Here is a 4187-nt window from a genome sequence, read left to right on the forward strand (position 1 = left end):
ACACACACACACAAACATTAAATTAAAAAAACAATGAATATAAAACATTAATATTAACATTTATAAACATTAATAAATTATTTATAATAATTAATGTACAATACAAACGTTTATGTACAAAAATAATGTATTTACAAACTAAAAATAAAAGTTAAAATAAGGTAATTATAAAGGAAACGTCGGTATGACAGCTTCTTTACATGCATTTTGACTGCTCCCAGCACCCGTACCGTAAGTGCACAATTACACGCGCAAGCTAAAAAAAAGTGCGGCTGAGTTGACCGTGCATTTTCAAAGCGCGGCTGGCTTGACCGCAGTGTTTTTTTCCTGGGGAAGGATGAAGGAACCACCAGACAAAACAGTTATGTGTGAAATGTGAAAGGCACTTATTTTAACATCACTTAATTTGTCATTGTAACATTGTAACATATAAAGTTCATATCCATGTGGCTCATGTGAAGAACAGCCTGTTTAGTTTTGTGTGAGAGCGCGAGAACTTGGAGAGGCGAGTGGGGGTCAAAACAATCCGTCCCCATGGCAACTAGCTCAACCTTCTGCCAGAGAGAGAGAGAGAGAGAGAGAGTTCTCAAGTAAGTAGGGAGGGATTTACCCCGCTTGAACGGACATGCCTGGAAGTTTAGGGAAAAGTTCCAGGTATTACCGGCAAATCAATGAGTTTTTGCAATCGCTACGAGTGAATGTGAGACGCTGAACAAAATGGCACGAACAGCGGGACATTTCGTTCAGGTAAAACTTTTATCTCATTCTAGCGTGGTTACATCGTATAAAAGTGAGCACAGTCAATCGCAAACAAAGGCTGTGTGTCAAAACCTAGTGCGCTTCTTTGCTGAAAAGCATTTTTGAGCATAATTCGCAACGCGCGTGATTCCTCAAAATGCTCAAGAACATGATGTCCAAATATCTAGTCTAGTTAGCCAGCACACTAGGGTTTGAGCCACAGCCAAAGTGAATAGAAGATGTTTTAAATGTAAATGTGGGTCAGAACTAAACTGTTTAACTGTAACGTCATATGTGTTTACCTTATTTGGTAATTTCCCAACTCATGTGAATGTTGCCTGTTTACTCAATCGTGTAATAGGCTGACGTTTTTTCGTTTTAATTTATTTGAGGAACAGTTTGGTGTCCCAAGGTCAAGGTTTATATCTTTCTCTGATAGAGCACACAAAGTTTATGGATTAGTTTAGTGGCCAAATGTTGCTGGGTATTCTTATAGCTCAAACAATAGAGCACCAAGGTCATGGGTTAGATTCCCAGGGCATGATACATTGATTAAAAACAATACATTGAATGCAATGTAATCCACTTTGGATAAAAGCATCTGCCAAATGCATAAATGTAAATGTTGAATGAGCAAGGATTGACAACAGACAGGTTTTTCATTAAAGGCACATTTCAGTTGTTTCCACTAAAATCATGCTCTTATTTGAGCACACACACACACACACACACATGAAGGTTACATGATCACTGTTCAAGTATACAGTGCCCCCTGCTTTCAGTTTTGGCAACTACTGCAGCTGCAAGTTTTCTGAACTTTCTGAACAGACTGTCTATTGTGCTATTGGAACAATGACCCTTCCTTTTCATTGGTCTGGATTGTCAGCTCAATCATGGGAGCCACTCTGTTCTCTGTCCAGTGCTTGCGCAATATGGATCAGGGTGGGATGTCACCAAACCTTGAACAAAATAGACAGCCCTGCCATCATAATGTGTAACAAACCTTTTCACATTTAAGTTAAGCCCTAGTTGGTCCATAGCTTGTCATTCCACTGTGAATGCGATTTTATGAACACTGTGTCGGCTGAAATAACAGTGAGGCAAGACTCTTATTTCCACTGCATCTCATGTCAAACAGTGAAATACAATACATGTGCAGTTTTGTATTAATGCTTTTTTCTTCCCAGATTCTGTTTCTTGACTTGTTTTTTGTCGAGATGGAGAGCGGTTTTCCTTTGCACTTTCATTGTTTAATTTAGTAGCTTGATAATAGTAATTGTTATACTTTGTGATTGCATTTTTTTCTAAGAATGTTCCTGGAAGCGATTCATGCGTGAGAGCAAACATGAATTTAACAATCGAACTTGTAAAATCCTTTTCATTGTGGTGCACTGAATGGACATCATTGCCTTTAAGGGACTGTGCATCATGGTTTTTGTTCTGGCGCACCTGTAATTTTCATACACTTTAAAAAGGAAACAAGTTGAGACTTGCTTTAATAGCTAGATGACTGACCTTCAGATTACATGATGTGCTTCAAAATGTGTCATATCTAGGCCTTAATAAAACATTTTACTATCATCCCAGGTCTAGGGGATGATTTTATTTTAGCTGTCCTTGAATAACTTTTTCAGTCTAGGATGGGGAGTCATAAGGAACTTAGTCTAATGTTGTGTGTCACTGTTATTACACAGAAACAGCACCTGTCAATCTGACAAGGCTATAGGGATTATACAAGGTTTATGTGAGTCAGTGTTATTTTAATGGGAGAGAAGCTTTTTGTCTTGTTATTGTGTAACATCCTCCAAATCTCTGTGATACTCCATAAACTACCAAGCACAATAGACTGTGATGCAAGTCTGTTGCATCAGCACTTATAAGTCTGGTTTCCTTATATGACTCAAATGGCTGGGCGTTTAAAGGGGACATCAGATGAAACTTTTTTTAACCTTTTTTTTTTGCATTTAGTTCGAATTCTGGCGTGTCTGCCAGCTCAGAAAAGCTGAAAAGAAAACACGCAGCCAGTTTGTTATGCTCTGTTTCAGTCTTAAACTGTGTCATCCAGCGAGCTGTTTCAATTTGCAGTCAGTTTCTATGTATATAGCTAGCTATTTGAATAAGACCCCCTCCAAGCCATATACGGAAGAGAGGGGTGGGGTGAGGGGTAGCTCATTATCATTTAAAGAGATAGTTCACTCCAAAATTAAAATTCTGTCATTAATTACTCACCCTCATGTCGTTCTAAACCCGTAAGACCTTCGTTCATCTTTGGAACACTAATTAAGATATTTTTGATGAAATCCGAGAGGTTTCTGACCCTGCATAGACAGCATGCATGTGCAGGGTGTTGTTTTACACGACCATTGAGGAATTTTAACCAAAGTACGTTACAGAGATTTCATGAAGACCCCAAAGAATCATACAAACTTTTGGAAAATGGGCATTCGATGTCCCCTTTAAAGGAATAATTCAGTAAAAAATGAAAATTTTGTTGCTACACGTCACATCACGTGACTTCACTCTTTATAGTGACCATGTCTCTCAGGCTCTCCAGTAGTCCATACAACTACTACCGCTCAAAAGTTTCGAGTTGGTAAGATTTTTAAAATGTTTTTGATAGTCATTTGAAGTCTCTTATGTTCACAGGTTGCATTTTTTTAAATACAGTTTTTAAAAAATATTATCACAATTTAAAATAACCATTTTCTATTTTAATATATTTTAAAATGTTTATTCCTGCGATGGCAAAGCTGAATTTTCAGCAGCCATTACTGCAGTCTTCAGTGTCACATGATCCTTCAGAAATCATTCACATATGCTGATTTGGTGCTCAAAAAACATTTCTTGCTTTTATCAAATTTTGAAAACAGCTGCGCTGCTCAATATTTTTGTGGGAACTGTGATACTTTTTCAGTATTCTTTAATGAATAGGAAGTTCATAAGAACATAAACTTATTTGAAATAGATTTTTTTTTTACATTGTAAATATCTTTACTGTAGAGGTGAAATGGTATGAAAATTTCTTATCATGATTATAGTGACCACAATTATCACGGTTATCGGTATTATCGCGGTATTGTGTAAATGTGCTGGAAATGTTCTAAAAGTACTGACACATAAATCATTTCACAAAGTTTTATATTTAAAATCAACAAACAACAAATAAAATGACCTTTTGTTTGCATAAACTAAAACAATAACATTACCAGTGATGTACGGATTTTAAATGACAACATGACTGACAACAGTTTATCTAATAACATGTAGGGATGCAGCGATTAACCGGTTTCGTGATTAACCGCGCTTTAAAACGTCACGGTTAATTAACCGTAAAGGTTCCGCTAAACCGAGTGTTTGTGTTACACGGAACGGAACTGTTGCAGCTTGTGCAAAATGAAAGCAAAGTTACACTAGCGGTGCACCAGCTTAAAATGACGTGCTTATCAGAG

General features: G+C 37.1%; 1 protein-coding gene across 3 annotated transcripts in view; it reads left to right on the forward strand.

The window, feature by feature from the left end:
• The window catches only part of LOC107754674 (suppression of tumorigenicity 5 protein-like), a 74222-nt gene that overhangs the window by 6888 nt on the left and 63147 nt on the right, over nt 1–4187 (forward strand). For 2 of the 3 annotated variants that reach the window (XM_016571217.1, XM_016571216.1), the window contains exon 1: nt 593–747. The exons of the other annotated variant lie outside the window; for it this stretch is intronic. The gene's annotated coding sequence lies outside the window, so the exon portion shown is untranslated. Of the gene's footprint in view, nt 1–592; nt 748–4187 lie in introns of those variants that run through there. 3 annotated transcript variants of the gene reach the window in all.

Source organism: Sinocyclocheilus rhinocerous, unplaced genomic scaffold (assembly GCF_001515625.1).
Source record: "Sinocyclocheilus rhinocerous isolate Xijiao unplaced genomic scaffold, SAMN03320098_v1.1 scaffold742, whole genome shotgun sequence".
NCBI lineage: Eukaryota > Metazoa > Chordata > Actinopteri > Cypriniformes > Cyprinidae > Sinocyclocheilus > Sinocyclocheilus rhinocerous.